Genomic DNA, 26962 nt, shown 5'->3' with positions numbered 1-26962 from the left:
AGCCTAATAAAAAAAATAGGGTATGAAAAGGAAAGATACAAAAAAATTCACACACAAATGTATAAGGTATTAATTTTCAGTGGTTAGACTTTTCCTATCTTCATGATTGCTGCACTAAGATAATGAAATTTATTTCATTTTCCTTATTTACAATGTCATGATGACTATTCACTTGGAAGAGACGTGCCAGAAGAAAACCTTAAAACTTTTACATAATTATTTCTTGTATGATGATGTGTTTTGAGATAAAGTTGGAAATGAGTAGAAATAGAGGGCTATCTAGTGTCTGAGTTTAGAAAGAAGCCATGCTTTTCTGGTTTCATGATGACATGGTTATTGAGACATTACTTCTGGATTTCCCTGGGAAAAGGATTACTGTTGACATGAACCATTATGGCAACATAAGAAACAGCAAAGCCCATCCTGAGCATCTAAAAAAATCAGGGAGCAGCCTGTAAGTCAAAAAATGATGTGTTTCTCCTTTTATGGGTTAGTGTAGCATACTGGAAGAAATAGGGTCTGCCAGGCAACAGTAACAGACAGAGGTTGTGGGTCAAATCTCTTTATTTTAAAAGAGGGGTTACTGCAGAGCTAAAGGAAATGTTGCTAGGGGGTGGGTAGTAACAACATCAAAAAGAGGAGATAGTTTTAAAGAAGGCTTTTAAATGGGGTTAAGAGAAATGGAGCACTGTTACACAATTGAGCACTCTTGGAAAGTCTCAAGATTTTCTGCATTGTGGCCTGAGTACTTTAGCATTAACTTCTTATGCACTGTCTCTCTCTCTCTCCCCCTCTGTCTCTCATGAATAATAATAAAAAAAAAATCTTAAAAAAAATATTTTCAGCAGCTTAGAGAAAAGAACTCTTATCTATAATCATACCTTGGGGATTTGAAGTAGGAAGTTGAAGGGTTAGGGAAGGGCTGTGTAAACAGTAAACATCCGGTCCAGGAAGAGAACATGTAATACTTTGGCCAGTTAGGTGAAAGTTTTATTTCCCTTCCCTTTCCAGAAAGACTGTTCATAGATGTACTGCCAAAATTCAAAAAGGAGAAGTATTGGTTTAAAGAATTTGTAAGTGCTTTTTTTTAACAATTGTATGTAAGATGAGTGTTTATTTTTTAAAAAAGGAACAGATACATGATTATTTTTAGCCTATTAAAGAGCTGAGGTATCCTCAATTCAAATAGTTTTATTTATTTGTTATTAACATACAATGTATTATTTGTTTCAGGGGTACAGGACTGTGATTCATCAGTCTTACACAATTCACAGCCCTCACCATAGCACATACCCTCCCCGATGTCCATCAGCAAGCCACCCTATCCCTCCCACCCCACTCCGCTCCAGCAACCCGCAGTTTGTTTCCTGAGATTAAGAGTCTCTTAGGCTTGTCTCCCTCTCTGATTTCATCTTGTTTCATTTTTCCCTCCCTTCTCCTATGATCCTCTGTCTTGTTTTTCAAATTCCTCATATCAGTGAGATCATATGATACTTGTCTTTTTCTGATTGACTTATTTTGCTAAGCATAATACCATCTAGTTCCATCCATGTTGTTGCAAATGGCAAGATTTCGGTGGGGTTTTTTTGATGGCTGCATAATATTCCATTGTGTGTGTGTGTGTGTGTGTGTGTGTGTGTGTGTGTGTGTGTGTGTGTGTGTGTGTGTGTATGATATCTTCTTTATCCATTCACCTGTTGATGGACATCTTGGCTCTTTCCATAGTTTGGCTATTGTGGACATTGCTGCTATAAACATTGGGGTGCACATACCCCTTCAGATTACTACATTTGTATCTTTGGGGTAAATACCCAGTAGTGCAATTGCTGGGTCATACGGTAGCTCTATTTTCAACTTTTTGAGAAACCGCCATACTGTTTTCAAGAGTGGCTGCACCAGCTTGCATTCCCACCAACAATGTAGGAGGGTTCCCCTTTCTCCGCATCCTCGCCAACATCTGTCATTTCCTGACTTGTTAATTTTAGCCATTCTGACTGGTGTGAGGTGGTATCTCATTGAGGTTTTGATTTGGATTTCCTTGATGCCAAGCAATGTTGAGCACTTTTAATGTGTCTGTTGGCCATCAGAAACGTCTGTTCATGTCTTCTGCCCATTTCTTGATTGGATTATTTGTTCTTTGGATGTTGAGTTTGATAAGTTCTTTATAGATTTTGGATACTAGCCCTTTATCTGATATGTCATTTGCAAATATCTTCTCCCATTCTGTCAGTTGTCTTTTGCTTTTGTTGACTGTTTCCTTTGCTGTGCAAAAGTTTTTTATCTTGATGAAGTCCCAATAGTTCATTTTTGCCCTTGCTTCCCTTGCCTTTGGTGATGTGTCTAGGAAGAAGTTGCTGCGGCTGAGGTCAAAAAGGTTTCTGCCTGTGTTCTCCTCAAGGATTTTGAAGGATTCCTGTCTCACATTTAGGACTTTCATCCATTTTGAGTCTATTTTTGTGTGTGATGTAAGGAAATGGTCCAGCTTCATTCTTCTGCATGTGGCTGTCCAATTTTCCCAACACCATTTGTTGAAAGACTTTTCTCCATTGACATTCTTTCCTGCTTTGTTGAAGATTAGTTGACCATAGAGTTGAGGGTCCATTTCTGGGCTCTCTGTTCTGTCCCATTGTTTTATGTGTCTGTTTTTGTGCCAGTACCATACTATCCTGATGATTATGGCTTTGTAATAGAGCATGAAGTCTGGAATTGTGATGCCACCAGCTTTGCTTTTCTTTTTCAACATTCCTCTAGCTATTCGGGGTCTTTTCTGGTTCCATATAAATTTTAGGATTATTTCTTCCATTTCTTTGAAAAAAATTGATGATATTTTGATAAGGATTGCATTAAATGTGTAGATTGCTCAAGGTAGCATAGACATTTTCACAATATTTGTTCTTCCAATCCATAGCATGAAACATTTTTCCATTTCGTTGTGTCTTCCTCAGTTTCTTTCATGAGTATTCTATAGTTTTCTGAGTACAGATTCTTTGCCTCTTTGGTTAGATTTATTCCTAGGTCTCCTATGGTTTTGGGTGCAATTATAAATGGGATCAACTCCTTAATTTCTCTTCAGTCTTGTTGGTGTATAGAAATGCCACTGATTTCTGTGCATTGATTTTATATCCTGCCACTTTACTGAATTCCTGTATGAATTCTAGAAGTTTTTGGGTGGAGTCTTTTGCGATTTCCACATAAAGTATCATATCATCTGCAAAGAATGAGAGTTTGACTTCTTCTTTGCCGATTTGGATGCCTTTTATTTATTTTTGTTGTCTGATTGCTGAGGCTAGGACTTCTAGTACTCTGTTGAATGTGAGTGGACACACCCTGCCATGTTCCTGACCTTAGGGGAAAAGCTCTCAGTTTTTCCCCACTGAGAATGATATTCTCTCTGGGTTTTTCGTAGATAGCATTGAGGTGTATAACATTTATCCCTACACTGTGAAGAGTTTTAATCAAGAAAGGATACTGTACTTGTCAAATGCTTTTTTTGCATCTACTGAGAGTATCATATGGTTCTTGTTCTTTCTGTTATTAATGTATTATATCACATTGTTTGATTTGCGGATGTTGAACCACCCTTGCAGCCCAGGAATAAATCCCACTCGGTTGTGGTGAATAATCCTTTGAATGTACTGTTGGATCCTATTGGCTAGTATTTTGGTGAGAATTTTTGCATCCATGTTCATCGGGGATATTGGTCTGTAATTCTCCTTTTTGATGGGGTCTTTGTCTGATTTGGGGATCAAGGTAATTCTGGCCTCATAAAATGAGTTTGGAAGTTTTCCTTACATTTCTATTTTTTGGAACAGTTTCAGAAGAAGAGGTATTAATTTTTCTTTAAATGTTTGGTAAAAATCCCCCTGGGAGGCCATCTGGCCCTGGGCTCTTGTTTGTTGGGAGATTTTTAATTACTGCTTCAATTTCCTTACTGGTTATGGGTCTGTTCAGGTTTTCTATTTCTTCCTGCTTCAGTTTTGGTAGTTTATACCTGTCTAGGAATGCATCCATTTCTTCCAGATAGCCTAATTTATTGGTATATATTTGCTCATAATATGTTCTTATACTTGTGTGTATTTCTTTGGTGTTGGTTGTGATCTCTCCTCTTCATTCATGATTTTATTTATTTGGGTCCCTTCTCTTTTCGTTTTGGTAAGTCTGGCCAAGGGTTTATCAATCTTATTAATTCTTTCAAAGAACCAGCTCCTAGTTTTGTCAATCTGTTCTACTGTTCTTTTGGTTTCTATTTCATTGATTTCTGCTCTGATCTTTATTATTTCTCTTCTCCTGCTGGGGTTAGCTTTATTTGCTGTTTTTTCTCCAGCTTCTTTAGGTAGGGTTAGATTATGTATTTGAGACCTTTTTTGTTTCTTGAGACAGGCTTGTATTGCTATATACTTTCCCCTTAGGACCACCTTTGCTGCCTCCCAAAGATTTTGAACAGTTGTATTTTCATTGTCATTTGTTTCCATGAATTTTTTAAAATTCTTTTTTAATTTCCTGGTTGACCCATTCATTCCTTAGCTGGATGCTCTTTAGCCTCCATGTATTTGAGTTCTTTCCAACTTTCCTCTTGTGATTGAGTTATAGTTTCAAAGCATCGTGGTCCGAAAATATGCAGGGAATGATCCCAGTCTTCTGGTACAGGTTGAGACATGATTTGTGACCCAGGATGTGATCTATTCTGGAGAATGTTCCATGGGCACTAGAGAAGAATGTGTATTCTGTTGCTTTGGGATGGAAGGTTCTGAATATATCTGTGAAGTCCATCTGGTCCAGTGTGTCATTTAAAGCCTTTATTTCCCTGTTGATCCTTTCCTTAGATGATCTGTCCATTTCAGTGAGGGGGGTGTTAAAGTCCTCTACTACTATTGTATTATTGTCAATGTGTTTCTTTGATTTTGTTATTAATTGGGTTGTATAATTGGCTGTTCCCATGTTAGGGGCATAGTTATTTACAATTGTTAGATCTTCTTGTTGGATAGACCCTTTAAGTAGGATATAGTGTCCTTCCTCATCTCTTCTTATAGTCTTTGCTTTAATATCTAATTTGTCTAATATAAGGATTGCCACTCCAGCTTTCTTTTGATGTCCATTAGCATGGTAAATGGTTTTCCACCCCCTCACTTTAAATCTGGAGTCTAAAATGAGTCTTTTGCAGACAGCATATCGATAGGTCTTCTTTTTTTATTCAATCTGATACCCTCTGTCTTTTGATTGGGGCATTTAGCCCATTTACATTTGGGGTAACTATTGGAAGATATGAATTTAGTGACACTGTATTGCCTGTAAAGTGACTGTTACTGTATATTGTCTCTGTTTCTTTCTGGTCTATGTTACTTTTAGGCTCTCTCTTTGCTTAGAGGACCCCTTTCAATATTTCTTGTAGGACTGGTTTGGTGTTCGCAAATTCTTCTAGTTTTTGTTTGTCCTGGAAGCTTTTTATCTCTCCTATTTTCAATGACAGCCTACCTGGATATAGTATTTTTGACTGCATATTTTTCTCATTTAGTGCTCTGAATATATCATGCCAGTCCTTTCTGGCCTGCCATGTCTCTGTGGGTAGGTCTGCTGCCAATCTAATGTTTCTACCATTGTAGGTTGCAGACCTCTTGTCCCGAGCTGCTTTCAGGATTTTCTCTTCGTCTCTGAGACTTGTGAGATTTACTATTGGATGTTGGGGTGTTGACCTATTTTTATTGATTTTGGGGGGGGATCCTTGTGCCTCCTGGTTTTGATGCCTGTTTCCTTCCCCAAATTAGGGAATTTCTAGATTGAATGTGACCAGAACTTTCCAGTATTTGGTTTTTTGGGATTGTTGCTTTTAATCAAGTATTCTATTGACACAGTATCTTGATTTGACCTTTTTTGCTTTAATGTGAGACACTTTTTGTGAAATAGGTCTCTTTTTTGCAGTTTATTGCAAATATTTTATTCTTAGTAAGTAGCATTTGATATGTTTCAGCTTAAGTCCAGAGGTACCAACTAAATTACTTACGTCTACCTGGGTAAAAATTTATGTTTATTTTTGTATTTGTTAATCTCAGGACTTCACAGGAGACCTGAAAGTAATCCTATAGTTACCCAAGGAAACAGGTAAAAATCACTTATTTTTTCATGTTTCATACTATTGTGATGTGCTAATAGTCACATACTAGGCAGTAATGATTAGTTTAATAAACTGATCATTAAATTGAGAACAAGAATCAGGCTGACATCTATTACTTAGTAACTAGAAACATTTCAAAGTGCTCAGAAACAAAACACATAGCCCATAATATGCTTAAGGAAGTCATAATTTACTTAAAGAGAAAAGATGTACATGGAGTGCAATCTCATCTTTTGTGATTTTAACCCATTGAAATTAAGTTATTTATGTTAGGAAAAATTGTGGGTGGGAAAGGAAAAACAATTTCAGTAAACATCATTCATTCAGTGAATTTATCTATAGGCAGGATACAGGAGTCTGGTGCTCTCTGGGTAGGTCTCATTGTGTGGCATCTTACAGTCACTGTGTCTCTTATGTCTTAATATAAATATTTTTTTTGTATATCATAGCTACTAAGTGCAGGCCGTCAATGAATATCTGGAACTCAACTACATAAATGACATCTACTTTAATGCTGGCAGTCAAACTGGCTGTGTTGGACTTATTGAGAGATCATATATCTGTCTCCAGTATGATTCATGTCAAAGACAATATTTACTATATTTTGATATAGCCTACTGACTAGAACCTATCCCTCATCCCCCAATAAGATGAGTCTCTACTGGGGGCATCTGAGTGGCTCAGTTGCTTAAACATCCAACTCTTGATTTCACTCATGTCTTGATCTCAGTTTCGTGATTGCAAAAATGTGTGTAGGCATGGAGCCTACTTTATTTTAAGATTTTATTTATTTGAGGGAGAGAGAGAGAGAAAGAACACGAGTGGTGGAGAGGGAGAAGCAGGCTTCCCGCTGAACAGGGAGCCCCATGCAGGGCTTGATCCTGGGAGCCCGGAATCACAACCTGAGCTGAAGGCAGACGCTTAACAATCTGAGCCACCCAGGCACCCCAACAGTAACCTGAACAAAGGATAGATTGGAGGAAACCCTACCTAACTAAAATGTGTGTGTAGTGGGAGATAAAGTTACAAACGGGTTTAGGTTGGCTAATAGATTTTTTTAAAAGGTTTTATTTATTTATTTGACAGAGAGAGAGACAGTGAGGGAAGAAACACAAGCAGGGGGAGTGGGAGAGGGAAAAGCAGGCTTCCCGCTGAACACGGAGACCCATGTGGGGCTCAATCTCAGGACCCTGGGACCATGACCTGAGCCAAAGGCAGATGCTTAATGACTGAGCCACCCAGGTGCCCCAGGTAATAGATTTTTAAGTGGAGATGTGAAATGATTAAAAATTTGGAAAGATAGATCCAGAAGAACTCTGTTAAATGTATAGAAAATAGAGACTATTAAAAGAAACACCAGAGGGGAGGGTGGTGGTGGGCTGTGTTATCCTGGTGATGGGTATTAAGATGGACATGTATTGAATGGAGCACTGGGTGTTATACACAAATAATGAACCATGGAACACTACATCAAAAACTAATGATGTAATGTATGGTGACTAACATAATAAAATTAAATTAAAATAAAATAAAATAAGAAATAAAAAGGTAAAAAAAAAAAGACCAGTGACTTATTTCAGAAATTCCAGTGTCAGGTGGTAATGACTAGACTAATAGCAATAGAATGGGTAGGAGGATAAATATGAGGTACATGATAATTTAAAGGAATGGGGTTGTGCTAGTTTGGGGAGGTTGGAGATTGTAATACCTTGCATGCAAATCTATTTCTTATGACTATAACAATAATTTGATGTAGCTGAACACTTATTTCTCCTTTCCAGATACTGAAAGTAAGAACAAGAGAGGTTGGGGGCACCTGGGTAGCTTAGTCGGTTAAGCATCTGCTTTTGGCCCAGGTCATGATCTCAGGGTACTGGGATTGAGCCCTGCATTGGGCTCCCCTCTCAGTGAGGAGTTTGCTTGTCCCTCTGCCCCTCCCCTTGCTTGTGTGCATGCTCTTAAATAAATAAACAAATAAATAAAATAAATAAAATTGAGATTGGCTGTGGTTTACCACTTGCCAGTGGTTAGATACTATTTCTAACACATCATAACAATCTCCTGATGAGTTTAGCTTAAGATAAACCCTCATCTGTTTTTTAAAACCCTTCTGCTTTATTCCTGGTGTATCACATTATATGAAGATGAATATTCACATCCAGTTAGGCTCATATTTTTCATTTTTGTTTGTATTTATTGCTCTGTATGTGTTTAAACCACTGCTAAACATCACTTTCTAAAAACCCCTGGGAGATAGGAGGCAGCATGTTCTAAACATATTACAAACATACCATACTTTTTATGGATCCCTGAGGATAGACTTTCATAAATCCATGATTTTACACATGATGTTCCCTGTATGCAATTCTTATTCCCTCTCTTTCTGCTTGGTAAAATCTGCTTATTTTCTAAGACTTCTGAGGAGTTATAATTTTGGATTTTCCCAGCCCTGTACTTCCTCACAGGGTTATCTGATTCTTCCCTTGTGTGACAGGGGAATGCTAATGGTGGAGCCCATGGTTATGCATACACATAGATTGATTCCTTACTTCCAACCTGTATAGATAATGCTTCAATGCACATTTTTATGCATAGTACTTTTATATGTTGCTGTCTGACATCATTTCATAGAAAATACCCAAAAAGGTAATTATTGGGTTAAGGGCTGGGAATACTTTAAGGCTCTTAATATATGTATTGTGAACTTGGGTTTTGAAAGGATTATATGCGTGTATAGTATTTCACTAGTAGTAGATAACCATACCTGTTTCCCTACACTTTCATTGGATTGGGTTATATTCATCATTTTTAGCCATTGTCGATTCCATTGCAGAAAAATTGTACTTTATTTAATCTGCATTACTGTGACTAATTAGAATGAGCATCTTTCAGATAGCCTGTTCTCTTTTGTGATTTGTCCTTGACATTGCCTGTTACTGCACAGAGGTCTTAGTATATTTATTTTAAGCTATTTATTAATTCCTCTAAGTATTAATGATATTATACTTTTATTATATTTATTATAATTCTTTAAGTTTTTAATAATTTTTTATTTACAGAAATGTGAAATACTAACTTGTCATTTCTTCAGATTTTTAAAAACATTGTTTCCATTTTTAAGCTTAAAAAATGTCTTCTTCCCAGGGCACCTCAGTGGCTCAATGTGTTGAGCAACTGACTCTTGGTTTTGGCTCAAGTCATGATATTGGGGTCTTGGGATCGAGCCCCACTTCAGGCTCTGTGCTCAGCATGGACTCTGCCTGGGATTCTCTCGTTCTCCCTCTGCCCCTCTGCCCACTCAGACTCACACTCTCTCTCTCTTTCTAAAATAAATAAATAAATTAAGAAAAACAAAAAGACCAAAACCGGGTGCCTGGGTGGCTCAGTCAGTTAAGTGTCTGCCTTCGGCTGAGGTCATGATCCCAGGGTCCTGGGATCGAGTCCTGCATCGGGCTCCCAGATCAGCAGGGAGTCTGCCTCTCCTTCTGCCTGCCACTCCCCCTGCTTGTGCTCTCTCTCTCCCTGTCTCTGACAAATAAATAAAATCTTAAAAAAAAAAAAAGTCTTCCTTCCCAGAGTTTTTATAGACACTTCTCATATATTTTCTTTCTTGACATATAATTCTTCCCATTCCTTTTTTTTAAAGTAAACTCTGTGTCCCAAGTGGTGCTTGAACTCCTGATCCTAAGATCAAGAGGTGCATGCTCTGCCGATAGAGACAGCCAGACATCCCCTTCCCCATTCCTTTTTCTAGTAAAACTACCCTTTAAAGCCCATATTAAGGCCCAACTTCCTGTCAACACTTAGTATCTGTACCACATTTCTGCTGTATACTCTAAATAATCTCTATTATAAGGAATGTTGAACTAGATAACTAAAGGTCAACTTTTAAGGCATTGTCAATTTTAAAGATTTTATTTATTTATTTGAGAGAGTGAGAGAGAGAGCACAGGAGCAGGGGCAAAAGAAGAGGGAGAGGGAGAAGCGGGCTCCCTGCATGGGGCTTGATCCCAGGACCCTGGGATTATGACCTGAGCCGAAGGCAGTCGCTTAACTGACTGAGCCAGGCGCCCTGGCATTGTCAAATTTTTGTTTTGTTTCTACCTCTTGTAATAGAATTCTTTATAAAAATAATAATTTTATTAGATAATACTGAGCATGTTAAAAATAAATTTTCCTTGTTAAGATAGGGTTATCATCCTGGTAAATAATTCTATTATACTTATTAGATGCCTCAATTATGACTATTTGGGAATACAACTTGAACCTTTAAAAGATCAGTTCTCATATTGTTTTATATTTGTGCCATATGTTTATGATAAGAGTAAATTGTACATGCAACTCTACAACTTGCCAGTTATTCCTTCTTAGAGTTAATCATGTTCATTGTCCTTTGATTTTTTTCTTTATATTCATTTTGTTTGTTTTCTAACATTTAAAAAAACTGAGGTACAAATGACGTATAACATTATGTTAGTTTTAGATGTACAACAAGACTTGTTTTAAAATCAAAGGTGTATTTTTGACAAAAAATATTCTCAAAAGTTTTGAAAAATACAGAAAATATTAAAATAAAAATTTCAGGGGTGCCTGGGTGGCTCAGTCGTTAAGCGTCTGCCTTCGGCTCAGGTCATGATCCCAGGGTCCTGGGATGGAGCCCCACATCGGGTTCCCTGCTCAGTGGGGAACCTGCTTCTCCCTCTCCCACTCCCCCTGCTGTGTTCCCTCCCTTGCTCTGTCTCTCTCTGTCAAATAAATAAATAAAATCTTTAAAAAAAAAAAAGTTAAAAATCTCAAATATCCAAAATTCTATTATTTGCATTTTTATTTTATTTTATATTGAAGTTTAATGAAATGAAAGTTTTCATAAATGAAAAAACAGCAAGTTAGTTTCATAAATGTCCTCTCTAAAAAGAAAATGAGGGAGCTGGCATAGAGTGAAATGGTTTTGTGATATCAAGTAAGAACTAATAAAAAAATCCTATTAAGCAGAAAAAGGACATTAGTGACCTTGGCAATAATAGTTTTAGTGGAGTGGTTTGGACTAAAGCTAAAGAAATAGGAACATGGAGTTTAGATAGTTGTTGTTTTTTAAGGGAAATGAAAAGAAATTGGCAAGTTTCTAGGAAGGAAATGTGGGCTTGAAAAGACTTTCTTGATGAGAATGAAGATATAGGGGCAGGGGATATAATTCAGAAATTCTTTGAGAAGCGGGAAGACATGCGTTCCAAACCCATGTTCGACTGATTGACATTAACTAGAAGGAGGGGTACCTCTGTAATTAGAGGGATTGAGAAGATGTGGGTGTGTATAGCAGTGAGATTGGAGCTTTGGTGGAAAGAAATTTCAGAATTCAGTTTCCAGATATCAGAAATTCTTCAGGTAGAGGGGCACCTGGGTGGTTTAGTTGGTTAAATTTCTGATCCGACTCTTGATTTTGGCTCAGGTCATGATATCACAGTCATGAGATTGAGCCCCTCTCAGGCTCTGTGCTCAGCGAGGTGTCTGCTTGAGGTTCTCTCCCTCCCTCTATCTCTGCCCCTCCTTGCTCATGCACATTCTCTCTCTCAAATAAATAAATAAATAAATAAATAAATAAAATCTTTAAAAAATTTTTTCAACTAGAAATGTCTCTTTGCTGGTTTTTCTTAAAGTTTTAATTTCTGATATTTTTTCTATGTATTTGTGTGTGTGTGGTTTTTTTTTTAGGAAATAGATATTATATTTGTAGTTTTTCATTCTTTTTTACTTTATTAGTTCTTTTTTGGATTATATCAGGAGGCATTTTCTTCTGTCATTAAATATTTTCAAACAGTATATAATAATTTATTCAACTACCCAAGTTTGGGGCATTTAAACTGTTTTTGATTAACATATAACATATAATGAACTAATTTAACATCAAACATCACTAAGCCTTTGTGCATATTGTAATTTATTTCATTAGGAAACATTCCAGGAGATTGACTTGCTGGTTCAAAGCATAATGAATGGTTTACATTTATGCAGTGGTATTCTGGTAACAACTGGTTTGTATGTTTGGCAGAGGGAGTCTTGATTTATAGTGTGTACTCTTTTCCCTGGTGTAAATACTCCTGACACGGCCTATTTCATTCCAACAAATTAAAACCACTGAACAGAGTTGCGATGTGTAGACACACAATTATTATACAGTATCTGTACCAAGCTGATACAATAGATGTAAATAACCTCAACAGCATAGAGAATAATAAAATGTGGTAAAATAATTAGGAAGTTGAGTGTTTATTGTCTTATTTTTAATATAATTTATTGATTGGTATTTATATAATTTAATTTTTTAAAGGTTTATGTATTTATTTTATTTTATTTATTATTGTTTAAGATTTTATTTATTTGACAGACAGCAAGAGAGCACAAGCAGGTGGAGCTGCAGAGGGAGAGGGAGAAGCAGGCTCCACCATGAGCAGGGAAGCCCGATGCAGGGCTTGATCCCAGGACCCTGGGACCATGACCTGAGCTGAAGGCAGATGCTTTACTGACTGAGCCACCCAAGTGCCCCTATGTATTTATTTTAAAGAGAGAGTGGGAGTGGGAGAGGGGCCAAAGGAGAGGGAGAGAGAGAGAATCCCAAGCAGACACCCCGCTGAGCATGGAGCCCCACACGGACTTGATCCCACAACCCTGAGATCATGACCTGAGCTGAAACCAACTGTTGGACACTTAACTAACTGAGCCACCCAGTCACCCCTATATAATTTAATTTTTAATAATGACTTTTTAAATTTTTAATGTTTAACAACTGGGTTGCAAAATTCCTGAAAATTTTAACAATTTTAACAATTGTTAACAATGACTCTTGTGAACTTCTGTGAGCAAGCTCTAACACATTACTAAGTTATTTTTTCTTTTTCCTTCTTTTTCCCTTCTTCCCTTTTCTGATATTTATTGTGGAATCCCCACCATATTGTTATTTTCAATATAAGAAGAAATAAGTATTTAGAAGACCTATGTTGCATTCTTTTTGTGTATGGCTCTAAGGTTTGTTTTGCTTTACACTTGAATTTTATCATAGATGGAATCTACTTAAGTGAAAGAGGTGAAGTGTGAACTCTCAGCTTTATTTTTTTCCCCACAAGCTATTCAGTTTTTCCCAAAACGTTGTGGAGTAATTCCTACTGGCCATTGAATTACTCAACTTTCCTACTTTTCTAATTTTTCAGTCGATTCTCTAGGATTTTCCATATATGTAATCATATCTTATGCAAATAGAGATGATTTTGCTGCCACACTTCTAATATTTATAACTTTATTCTTTGGTTAAAGAATAGAGTTGACTAGTATTAACACTGAGCATACCCTTATTTTTTTCTGATTTTTGAAATGCTTCAAATACTTCATCATTGTCTGTGATACTCACTTTTGGTTTGTTAGATGTGTTTTTGAAAATCATGTTAAGCAAGTATTCATCTATTTCTATTAAGACTTTAAAAAATTCAGAAAGGAAGTTGAAATTTACTTAAATACATGGGCAACTTGGTAATTCTTGATGGCTTTCTCTATTTACCTTTGTGTGTGTTTTTTTAAAGATTTTTATTTATTTATTTGACAGAGAGAGCACTAGCAGGGGGAGCAGCAGGCAGAGGGAGAGGGAGAAGCAGACTTCCTGCTAAGCAGGGAGCCCAATGTGGGGCTCGATCCCAGGACCCTGAGACCATGACCTGAGCCAAAGGCGGCCGCTTAACCAACTGAGCCACCCAGGCACCCCTACCTTAGTGTTTTTTGAGTGTTTTTCATTTTATAATTTGTGCTAGACAGAGGTTTAGATGTTGATGGTTCTCAATATTTGGGATAAGCAACAAGATGAACTGGGCAAAAGGAAATATAGTTTTTTTCTCCTAGAACTTTTTTGCTGAATCTCTTGAGATCTGTGTTGTGGGTGTACCTGTAATCCTATGTTTGAGGGTCAACCTTTGATTTTAGCAATTCCCCTCCTTCAGGGAGACCCTGGCATATCTGTGGATGGGGGATATCAGCAAGGGGAGAATTGTTACTAATACTGTGGATTATGAGTTTTGTATGGTGAGTCAGTACTTGTTTCTGCTTAGTCATATTTGATCATCACTTATAAAGCTGGCTCCATTTCAACCCTAATGACAGGTTAAGGAAAATTAAAACAGTGAGGCCCAAAAGGCCCCTTGATGTCTTTCTCCAAAGTGAACATGAGCACCAAGCTCTGTGATTCCTACTTCTCCTATAGGCCTTCTGTGTTCCTAAACTTCAATTCTATAAGTTGTGGGTTGGGACATTTCAGAATATTCTTATTTCTTAAAATCTGTCCCTTATACCCTTGGAACATATGGGTATAGAGTCAGAGTCTGGTTACAGTGTTGGTATTTTCCCTGACTTTTTTGATGATGGCATTCCTTATACTAGTTTTGGTACTTTTGGGTGGATTTTTGGGAGGGATTATGTGAATGAATGCTGTTTTATTCAGATTTTATGGCTCTTTTCACATATTCATGAAATGCTCCTCAGGAGAAGTTGTATTATCTTCTACTCCTTCCTGTGGACTTTGAGAACTTTTTTTATTGTATTCTTAATGGGGATAATTTTATTTTAATATGTACATATGTATTTTTAAGATTTTATTTATTCGAGAGAGAGAGCGCAAATGAGGGGAGGGGCAGAGGGAGAAGCAGGCTCCCCACTACACAGGGATACCGACACCAGGCTTGATCCCAAGATCCTGGGATCATGACCTGAGCCAAAGGCAGACATTTAACAGACTGAGCCACCCAGGCATCCCTAATTTGTATATTCTTAATTGTTACAGATAATCATGTTTCTGTTTACTGGGGAATTATATTTGTATTTGAATTGTTTAGAAGGAATGGTTTTGCTAAGATTTTTGGAGGGATATGATCATAATAATTTTAAAGATTTTTCTTGATCCCCCCAAAAGGCTGGTCTTACTATGAGGTTATGGCTGATTATTTTCATAGGAGCGAGCCGGAATGTTAACCAACCTCCTTGGGTTTGCTTTTGCGTGTCTTAGTAAAGCCTGTGCACTACTGTACAACTACTATGGCTACAAAATAAACTTTTTAACTTTTAGTGAAGAGTCTCAGCTCGGACTTCTGTTTATTTTTCATTTTATTGTATTTTTTTAAGATTTATTTATTTCAGAGAGCACATGAGTGGTGGGGGGAGGGGCAGAGGTAGAGGGAGAGAGAGGGAGAGAAGTATCCTCCTGCTGAACATGGAGCTTGATTTGGGGCTGGATCTCATGACCCCGAGATCATGACCCACGCTGAAATCAAAAAGTCAGACGCTTAACCGACTGAGCCACCCAGGTTCCCCTCCGGAACATTCTTGTAAGAGGATTAATATTTTGCTGCATAGAACTAAACAGAGGTATATTCCGATTGTTTGTAGTTAAAGATGTAAAAATTTGGCCAGTTTGTATGTTCATTGTGGTAAAAAGTGATTGAAATGTAGACTTTGGACATACTCTTTGTTTTCTGATGTTTACAGGTTAGCACATCATGTATTTTATAAATGAACATTGTTATTATTTTAGTTGTCACATAGAGGTAGGGGGTTAAATTTTTGTTTTCCTTAGCAGTAAGAGCAAGCGCATTAGGTATGAGTTTTGGCCAAACTGCATTATATCTTAATGCTTTACTTTGTCATTTACTTATTAAGTATTTGTTTTAGGCAAGGAACTCTTCGAGTTAGGGTAGGAGGAAATAAAAAGGTGAATAAGATACCTTATTGGTTATCTAATTTAGCAAAATACTCAAGTTTATCAGCATTATTTAGCATGTGTTAAAACCTTAAGTAGCATTATACTGTATGTATCATTTTCCAATATGCTTTTTCTACTAATCTTTGTATTTTAGTTTCTGTGGGTCAGGAAACTGGGATTGGCTTAGGTGGTTTTAACTCAGGGTCTCTCTTGAGGTGGCTATCAAGCTTCCAGCTGGGACAGCAGTCATCTCAACATCCAGCTAGGGCTGGAGGATCTGATGCCAAGCTCACATCATTAATGACAGTTCCTTATTGGCTGTTAGTAGGAGGCCTCAGTTCTTTGTCACATGGTCATTTCCATAGTGCTCCTTCTGACATGGCAGCTTGCTTCCCCCAGAGTAATGAGACAGACACAGAGACAGAGACAGAAACATAAACTCTTTGGAGTGACAATGTTTTTTGTTTGTTTGTTTGTTTTTAAAGATTTTATTTATTTGACAGACAGAGACAATAGTGAGAGAGGGAACACAAGCAGGGGGAGTGGGAGAGGGAGAAGCAGGCTTCCCTTGGAGCAGGGAGCCTGATGTGGGGCTCGATCCCAGACCGCGGGATCATGACCTGAGCCGAAGGCAGGTGCTTAATGACTGAGCCACCCAGGTGCCCCTGGAGTGACAATGTTTTGAGAGAGGAAGAAGAATATGTTGAACATAAAGCAACTTGGAAAAGAATAAACAGTTCAAAGGATCTCACAAAGTCATGATTTTGGATACTCACAAACTTAATATGACCCCAGAAATATTTAGAAACTTTGCTGAAGAAATGTGTATTCCAGACACATATGTATTTCATTTGTATAAAGTATATGCATATATTTGAAAGGTTAATACTAGTATTAATAGAAGGTTTATTTTCATTCTTAAAGGTAGCTGCTTTGCTTGAAAATAAAAAGTCACATTAGAATCCACTGTTTCAAAGAAAATCAAAGTCTAAAATGGAGTCCCAGTTAGGATCACAAAGTATGCTATCATATTTTAAAGCCTTAATTCTAGTACTGTGAATTTTGTGATGGAGGGTAAATCTGGACACTTGGTGATTTTAGGGTTTTGTTTAGTTTTGTTTTTTGGCCACCCAAAGTGGGAGTGGAATCAAAATTTTTAGAAGTTATAATGAAAATGTAAATAGTTTTCCATGAAAACAAGGAATGCTGGACTAGAAGATTCCCCCCTTGAGTATCTTTAAAATTATACGAATTGTGATTCCATTCTTCCTTTTCATCTTTTGCAATTCAGCACTTGACTATCCCTATATAACTGTTATCTTAAAATATTTGCTTCTGCTTCCTGATTCTACCTTTGTTACCATAGAAACAGAAGTGGACTAGGGAAATTGGCAAGACAACCAGCACCTGAAATTAATGAGGATTCTAATTCTTCACCTGTAGTTGTGTTTCATTTACGACTCCTGTTTTAAAAATAAGCAATGTAAGGCCTGTTGAGTAGGAGAAAAAAACCTGAAACTTAACTCTCATTTGCTTCAGACTTGTTTTGCCTAGAAAGCTATTAGGAAAGAACCTTTCTAACAGCTTGGAAAAGAGTTTTTCATTCTTGTGAATGGTTAGACTACTATCCATTTTGTGATGTTATACCTTTAGATGTTTATAATATGCTTTTCATTCATAGGTATTAAAATAACACGTTTTCTAGGGAATGAGTTGTGATATTATGTGATGTAAGCCTAATGTGGTCAATATGTTTCCACACATACTATTTAAGTGAACCTGGAAAAATAGATTTTGAGTTCTGAGAAGATATTAAAAATAGTATTATATGTAATCAGACTATTGTGTATCATGTCAAGAAACAAATGTTTTAAAATAAAATTTTAAAATGTAAAATGTTATTTTTTAAAGCTAATTAGAAACTTTTAAAAAGGTACCTCTTTGCATTTAAAAAAATATTAGACTAATTAAAAAATTTTTTTTATTAAGTAATTTCTGTGCCTGATTTGGGGCTTGAACTCACAACCCTGAGATCAAGAGTCGCATGTTCTACCAACTGAGCCAGCCAGGTGCCCCTCTTCTTCGCATTTTTAATTTTCTTCTTGAAATGTAGGTAAATCTGATAAAGTTCACATTGTAAATAGTTGAACTATTTGAGTTCGTAGAAGTTTGCTTCCTTCACTGTTTTTTTCCTTTTTTACAATTAAGAAATAGCACATTTTAAAGAATTTTTTGCTTTAGAAACCTAAATTTAGGCTGCTTTCCTCTGGTTGCTTCCTTTAAAATTTTTAATTCCTGTATTAAATCTACAAGCATACCTCAAAGATATTGTGAATTCTGTTCAGGACCACAGCAATAAAGTGAATATTGCAATAAAGTGAGCCAAATGAGTTTTTTGGTTTCTCAGTGTATATAAAAGTTAAGTTTATACTATGCCATAGTCTGTTTAGTGTGTAATAATACCATTATGTCTAAAAACAATGTACATATCTTTTTTTATTTTATTTGACTACAGTTTACATACAATATTATGTTAGTTTCAGGTATACAACTTAGTGTTTGACAACTTTATATATTATGCTATTACAGTTTCATTGACTATATTCCTTATGTTGTGCCTTTTATTCCTGTGACTTATTCATTCCATAACTGGAAGCCTATATCTCCCATTCCCCTTCACATGATTTGCTCAAACCCCCTCCCCCCTCCTCTATGGCAACCATTAGTTTGTTCTCTATATTTATAGGTCTGGTTCTGTTCTTTGTTTATTCATTTGTTTTTGTTTTTATTTTTGTTTCTAGATTCCACTTATGAGTGAAATCATGGCATTTGTCTTTCACAGTCTGACCTATTTCACTTAGCATAACACTTTTGGTCTATCCATGTTGTCTCAAATGGCATCATCTCATCATTTTTTATGGTTGCATAATATTACCCACTGTGGAACTGCTTTCAAAGCCGGAGTCAATCCTCTCAAACCCTACCACTGCTCTATCAACTAAGTTTATGTAATATTCTAAGTCCTTTGTTGTCATTTCAGTAGTCTTCACGGCATCTTCACCAGAAATACATTCCGTCTCAAGAAACCACTTCCTTTGCACAGCCGTAAGAAGTAACTCCTCATCCATTAAAGTTTTATCATGAAATTGCAGCAATTTGGTAACATATTCAAGACTCCATCTCTAATTGTAATTCTCTTGCTATTTCCACCATATCTGCAGTTACTTCCTCCACTGAAGTCTTTAACCCTTCAAAGTTCATTCATGAGAGTTGGAATCAGCTTCTTCCAAACTCCTGTTAATGCTGATATTTTGCCTTCTTTCCATGAATCACGAATGTTCTTAATGGGATCTAGAACAGTGAATCATGTCCAGAGTTTGTCTATTTACTTTGCCCATATCCATCAGAAGAATCACTATCTGGCAGTGATAACCTTACAAAATGTGTTTCTTATATAACAAGACTGGAAAATCAAAATTATTCCTCGATCTATGGGCTACAGAATGATGTTGTAGTACCAGAAATGAAAACAACATTTATCTCATTGGACATCTCCATCAGAGCTCTTGAGTGACCAGGTGCATTGTCAATGAGTAGTAATATTTTGAAAGGAATCTTTTTTTTCTGAGCCATAGGTCTCAACAGTGGGCTTAAAATATTCAGTAAACCATGTTGTAAATAGATGTGGCTGTCATCCAGGTTTTGTTGTTCCATTTATAGAGCACAGTTAGAGTAGATTTAGCATAATTCTTAAGGACCTACGATTTTTGGAATGACAAATAAGCATTGGCTTCAACTTCAAGTCACCAGCTGCATTTATCCCTAACAAGAGTCAGCCTTTCTTTGAAAGTTTTGAAACTAGATACTGACTTCTTTTCTCTAGGTATGAAAGTCCTAGATGACGTCTTCTTCCAATAGAAGGCTGTTTTGTCTACATTGAAAATCTGTTGTTTAGTGTAGCCATCTTCTTTAATTATCCTCGCTAGATCTTCTGGATAATTTGCTGAAGTTTTGATATCAGCACTTGATGCTTCACCTTGCACTTTTATGTTACGGAGATGGCTTCTTTCCTTAAACCTCATAAAACAATCTTTGCTAGCATCAAACTTTTCTTTGGCAGCTTCCTCTCCTCTCTCAGCCTTCATAGAATTGAAGAGGGTTAGTGCCTTGCTCTGGATTAGGCTTTGGCTTAAAGGAATTTTATGACTGGTGCGATCGTCTATCCAGACCACTAAAACGTTCTCCATATCAACGATAAAGCTGTTTCACTTAATTATCATTCATGTGTTCACTGGAGTAGCATTTTTAATTTTCTTCAAGAACTCTTTGTTTGCATTCACAACTTGGCTTTTGGGCACAGGAGCCCTAACTTTTGGCCTGTTTCAGCTTTCAACATGCCTTCCTCACTAAGCTTAATCATTTCTAGCTTTTGACTTAAAGAGAGTGTGACTCTTCCTTTCCCTTGAACACTTAGAGGCGATTGTAGGGTTGTTAATTGACTTAATTTCTATATAGTTGTCCTGGGGAACAGGGAGGCCCAAGTGGAGGGGGAGAGATCCATCAGTGGAGCAATCACGACACACCCAACATTTATTAAGTTCATCATCTTATATAGGCATGGTTCATGGCACCCCAAAACAATTGCAATAGTAGCATCAAAGATCACTGATCATAGATCACCATAACAAATATAATAATAATGAAAAAATTTGAAATAGACACCTTCCAATGGGACACCGGCTGGGGTCTTCTGCCTGGGTCAACCTTCATGCCCACACATGCCTGCAGCCCTAATGCTGTCTCTGCTGTGCCCAGCACCCCATGCCCTGGGCTTCCCTGTTGGAGGGGCTCTGCAACCAGTCCCAACTCTGCTGCCTCAACCTCTGCTGCAGCCTGAGTGGACCTTTTGTGGGGCATTTGGGGCTGCTCTGCCTGCAGTGGGTTGGATCAGCTGAGCCTCCTGTGCTCTTGAGCACCCTGGGGCTCCAGCTGCAGCATGCGGCCCACCCAGGGGGACAGAGCTTTTGTCAAATTAGTGATGAAATTAAGGAGGAAGAGAGGAGGCAGAAGCATAAGTCCCTTCCCAAGGTGGCTGGAAGTTGGGAGCTGGAAGTGAATGGGACAGAAGCCAAAGTAGTGGGGAAAGTTGCTAGAGAAAAGATCATTCATTGTCACTTTCAACATTAACAATAGCATCCTGCCAACACTTGAAGGAGAGGAGGAGCCCTCCTAAGGGCAGAGTTGAAGAACAGGAGCCTGAATTGACGTCCACTCCCAATTTCATGGTTGAAGTTATAAAGAACGGTAGCAAGAAGGCCCTACTGCTGGACTGTCACTATCCAGAAGATGAGGTTGCGTAAGGAGAGGAGGACAAGAGTGATATTTTCTTCAGGGAAATGAGCATTCAGTCCATTGGCGAGCCTGAGGGGAAGTACACTCAACACTGATCCCTTGGCTTAGACTTTATATGACCCCCTGATGGATTTCCTGGCAGGCTGAGGGGTGGACAACACTTTTGCAGTTGAGTTAGTGGAGCTCAGCACAGCCCTGGAGCATCAGAAATACATTACTTTTCTTGAAGATCTCAAAAGTTTTTGTCAGGAGCCAGTAGAACTATACAAGACTTTGAACATCTTAAATTTATGGCGGGTTTTGCTTTGGCCAGGGAGCACACCTACTCTGAAGCCAGACACACACATACTTTGGGATGGTTTTCATTGTAATATCATGGAAAATAATTCAAATTTAAATTACTTCCATTGCTCTCTTATTTACTACTCATTTATTCTCTACAAATCTGTTGTTCCTAGATTTTTGTATAACATAATGCTGGACAATAAAATTGGTTTATCTCCTTCGTCAAAGAAAGAAAGAAAGAAAGAAAGGAAAGGAAAAAAAAGAAAGAAAGAAAGAAAAAAATTGAAATATTCCAAGAATTACCAAAATGTGACACAGAGACGCAAAGTGAGCAAATGTTGTTGGGAAAATGGTGCCAATAGCTTGCCACAAACCTTCAATCTGTAAAAGCACTCTCTGAAGTGCAGTGGAGCACCACACAACTGTATACCCGAAAAGGCAGTGTTTTTGTTTTTGAAGAACTTTTTTTTTTAGATTTATTTATTTATTTATTTGAGAGAGAGAGAGAGAGAGAGAGAGAGAGAGAGAGTGGGGTAGAGGGAGGGGCAGAGAGGGAATCCTCAAGGAGACTCCACACTGAGCACGGAGCCCAACTTAGGGCTTTATCTCATGACCTGAGCCAAAATCAAGAGTCGGAAGCTCAACTGACTGAGCCACCCAGGTGCCCCTGTTTTCAAGGAACTTTTACTTGTTTTCTTTTGAGTGGGTGATTAGCAGTAGCTGCTTTTTGCCAGGTGTCTTTTCTTATAGTATTGTCTCTTTCTCTCTTTTTTTAAGATTTTATTTTCTCTGCACCCAATGTGGGGCTCAAACTTACAACCCCGAGATCAAGAGTTGAATGCTCTACCAACTGAGCTAGCCAGGTGCCCCTTAGTGTTGTCTTTAAATCAAGTTCAGGGGCGCCTGGGTGGTTCAGTCGTTAAGCGTCTGCATTTGGCTCAGGTCATGATCCCAGGGTCCTGGGATCGAGCCCTGCGTCAGGTTCCCTGCTCAGCGGGAAGCCTGCCTCTCCCTCTCCCACTCCCCCTGCTCTCTCGCTGTGTCTCTGTCTGTCAAATAAATAAATAAATAATCTTTATAAAAAAGTAAATAAATCAAGTTCACTCTAAGGTTTGAGAAATGTTTCTTAGATTACATGATTTTTAGGCTCCAATCTTATATAATAATGGTCTTTGTTTTTCTGGGTTTTGTTTGTTTTTGCTTTGTTTTGTTTTAGCTGTTTTGATTATGCTTCCCTAACTGTAAAAATGTTTTGGAGTATAGATGACCTATGTATGTGTATATGTGTGTGTGTGTATTATGAATTATATAAAATATATATTTAAGAATTATATGTTTACTAATATTCTAATATATTATGTAGGATATATGATATACTAATAAGTAAAATGAAAATAAGATGAGGTAAAGGTGATATAAATAATATCTTAAAATATTTTGCTAAAAATTAAGGCTTTAAGTTACGAGCCAGTTTCTCAAAGTGTACTGGACACTTCGGATGATAGTTGTTAACAATAATAAGATATCCACAGTACAAGTAATTTATTGTTAAATTATTTATTATTTTTGGCAGAGATCATCCTCCCCCCCATAATGTGGCTGATAACTAGGAGCAAAAGCATCAGCTTTGGCATTTTTGTGTCATTTCTTGTGATTCTGTTACTTGTATTATACTCTATCTTAGTCTGTTTTGGCTAACAGAATACCATAGACTGGGTGGCTTATAGACAATAGAAATTTATGTCTCACAGTTTTGGAGGCTGGGAAGTCTAAGATAAGATGCTGACAGAATCCAAGTTTGGTGAGAGCGTGCTTTGTGGTTCATAGACTGTAGACATCTTACCATGCTGTCACGTGTTGGAGGGAGCAAGGGAGCTAAGAGGCCCAGTCCCATTCATGAGAGCTCTACCCCCATGACCTAATCCCCTCCCAAAGGTCCTCTTCTAATCTTAACACACTGGGAGTTTAGAATTTCAACATAAAATTTGGGGGGTTCACACACATTCACACCATAGCATATTCATGTTTTTTTTGTTTTGTTTCGGTAGAAATGTTTTTAAGCCCCTCTTGTGAAATTTAGTTTAAAATAGTCAATAATACCCACTTTACCATTGACCTATATATTGTGATTCTGGACAATATGCTGACCAAATGAATACGGATACCACTATGAGTTCTTCTACAATGTGGAATTCACTTCCTACAGGATAGCTTGGGTACCATATGTGATGCACAATTGTCTAATATTCAGCCCTGTGGGTGGTGCCAGTCTCAATCCACACATAAAATTTTGGTGTTGGTAGTTAGAAAAATTTTCTTATTTTTTCCCAATAAATTTGGACTCTATGTTTTTTTCCCACACTTAAATAGATTTAGTCTTTTGTGTTTACGTATATCTCCCTAAGATAGAGTGGCTAAATATATTAAATCTTTACTTATGTTTGAAGAACTGATTTCATATTAAGTTTTAAATTTTACATATATTTTAATTTTTAGTTTTAGAGATGTGCAGCAACTATTCTATTTAAAGTAGTTGATTTACTTGCAAATAAAGTTGAACACAAAACTAAGCAGGAGTTCTCAGAGGAGAATTATTCACCTAGGGGACATTTTCAAATATGTAGGATGTTTTGATTTTTCACAATGATTGAAGGGAGGTACTGACAGAGAGGGCAGGGCCTGCAATGCTAGCCATCAGCAAGGTTTGAAGAAGCCTCACCCCAATTAAGAATTGTCCCGTCCAAGATATGAGTAGCGCCTCTAAAATAGAGAAAATTCTATTTTGGAGTTGTTACTTCTTAAGATGACTCATAATTAATTCATAGATATATCTAATATTTTTATACTGTAGATTAAAATTAAAGCTTATTTAAATATGTTTATATAATGACAAGGTGTAGCTATCAAAGATATTTTTCTTTTACTGGCATTTTTTTTTTCGATCATGCTATACTGCATACCATTCCCCGCAGCACTGAACAACTACTGTTGGTAATTCATTTGGCTGAGTGCTGAGAGTGTAGAGATGCATAACACTGTTACTTTTCTCTCTGTTCACAGGCTAGCAGGGGGAAACAGTCATGTAAATTACAATAAAGAGTGATAAGTACATCAGAAGAATTAGATTTAATGTAAAGAGGTAGCTCTGAGAAATTGGGTACTATTTTAGGGAGAACGTCAGCATATTGTTATACCCTGAGGGCAAGGACTGCATTTTATCATCTAAAAGTTACATGTTTACAACAAGCACTGGACCTTAAAATTGGTAATATAGTCATAGATTATAGTGATTAAACAAGTTGAAGTCTTAGCAAATTTTTGAAGAATTAATTGAAGTACGTTCATGTGGGCAAAGTGGTAAAGTACACTGTTAGCAAATAATGTTGAAAGACCAGGCTAACAAGTGATGAAGAAACTTGCAGGTGATGAGACATCATTAATGTGAGCTTTTTTTAAGTTAAGATTTTAGGAGGAGAGAGACATGATAAGATTTAGTCAGATTTCAGTTTCAGAAAAGTATCTTTACTGGCATTGTGGAAGGAGGACAGGGATGCTATCTTTTCTTAGTAATGAACTTCAACGTGTAAAATCTTATAGGATCAAAATTTTAACTGAAAATCTAAATTCAAGCTTTTTTTCCCTAATATTTCAAGTTTTATTTAAATTTTAGTTAACATATAGTGTAATATTATTTTAGAGAGTGGAATTTAGTAGTTCATCCCATTTATATAACACCCAGTGCTCATCACAAGTGCCCTCCTTAATACCCATCACCCATTTAGTGCATCCCCTCTAAATTCAAGCTTTTATACATTAATTTATATTATTTAGTTTTAGAGTTTATATTATGCCAGTCTATTTTATGTAGAATAATTTTAATTTTTCACTATATTTTTAGTCTTACAATATGTGATTAAGTTTTTTAATGTTCAAAATGACCAATTCAGGAGCGCCTGGGTGGCTCAGTCGGTTAAGTGTCTGCCTTTGGCTCAGGTCATGATCCCAGGGTCCTGGGGTCGAGCCCAGCACTGGGCTCCCTGCTCAGGTGGGAGCCTGCTTCTCCCTCTGCGTCTCCCCCTGCTCATGCTCTCTCTCTTTCTCTCTCAAATAAATAAATAAATAAACCCCAAATGACCAATTCATATATACCAGTAATATTTGGATATATAACAGGGGGAATAATTAGTGATCTCGCTTAATTTTTTTTAAAGATTTTATTTATTTATTTGAGAGAGAGAGAATGAGAGAGAGAGCACATGAGAGGGGTGAGGGTCAGAGGAAGAAGCAGACTTCCTACTGAGCAGGGAGTGGACTAGATGTGGACTAGATCCTGGGACTCCAGGATCATGACCTGAGACAAAGGCAGTCACTTAACCAACTGAGCCACCGAGGCGCCGCTTAAATTTCTTTTTTTTTAAGTTAGAAATTTATAAGCTTGAAGTTGATTAATTGGTTCAACTGAAGATTAGTTAACGCTTTTTTTTTTTTTTTTTTGAGAGAGAGAGTGTGTGAGCAGGGAGGGGCAGAGGGGATCTTAAGCAGGCTACACACCCAGCGCAGAGCCCAACGTGGGGCTCAATCTCATGAACCTGAGATCATGACCTGAGCCGAAGGCAGATGCTTAACCAACTGTGAGCCACCCAGGCGCCCCAAAAAGATTATTTTTAAGTAAGCATATAGGCAGCAAGCAAGTCACAGCTGTGACTTGAGATGTGGAAAACTTGAAAGAAGTTTGATTGCTGCCAGTAAGCACAGGGACAAAGTCCTAGTCATTTATTTATTATTTATATTTTTAAAGATTTATTTATTCATTTTAGAGAGAGAAAGAGGAGAGAGAGCAAAAGTTGGGGGAGGGGCAAAGGGAGAGAGAATCTCTAGCAGACTCTGCACTGAGCACAGAGCCCAACCTGGGGCTCCCTCTCGTGACCTTAGTTCATGAACTGAGATGAAATCAAGAGTTGGATGCTTAATTGAGCCACCCAGGCACCCTAGTCTTCATCATTTAATGTGGGCATCACTGTATTACAGTTATAAAACTAATACGTAGGAAATACCTAATTGATTTTGTTAGATGATTGAGTATCAGGAAAAATACTCTTATTTAAGGAGGAAGGGAAAGTATGTTAACCATCTTATCTAGCATATTTCTAGTATGGATACTTAAATTTTTAAAAATGACTTCTAACCATTGTTTGCCAAATTTACAGTAACAAACTTCTTATCCAATGCAGTTGGAGGTGATAGCTGTTCATTTAATCAAAACAGTTAAAATGGGAAATCATTACAAAGATATATATACACACATATATACATATAAATGTAAACATTTAATAACCCAAAACTTTCACATTCGTGATTTTTTTTTAAAAAATCTGTTTTGGGGGGTGAATTTATACTTTTTATTTGAGGATGGATTCTTTAAGTGGAAATCATTGTGTCTTTACTGAACCCACACCTCCAATTCTTTTTTTTTTTTTAGATTTATT

At 37.2% G+C, this 26962-nt stretch overlaps 1 protein-coding gene and 1 pseudogene across 17 annotated transcripts in view; both read left to right on the top strand.

The window, feature by feature from the left end:
* BAZ2B (bromodomain adjacent to zinc finger domain 2B) overlaps positions 1 to 26962 on the top strand; it is a 308079-nt gene that overhangs the window by 9387 nt on the left and 271730 nt on the right. The gene's annotated exons all lie outside the window — the stretch shown is intronic.
* LOC113920369 lies at positions 20661 to 22988 on the top strand (annotated as a pseudogene).

This window comes from Zalophus californianus, chromosome 3, assembly GCF_009762305.2.
Source record: "Zalophus californianus isolate mZalCal1 chromosome 3, mZalCal1.pri.v2, whole genome shotgun sequence".
In the NCBI taxonomy this organism is placed as follows: domain Eukaryota; kingdom Metazoa; phylum Chordata; class Mammalia; order Carnivora; family Otariidae; genus Zalophus; species Zalophus californianus.
The sequence above is the reverse complement of the archived record's forward strand: the minus strand, read 5'-3'. Positions and strand labels throughout refer to the sequence as shown.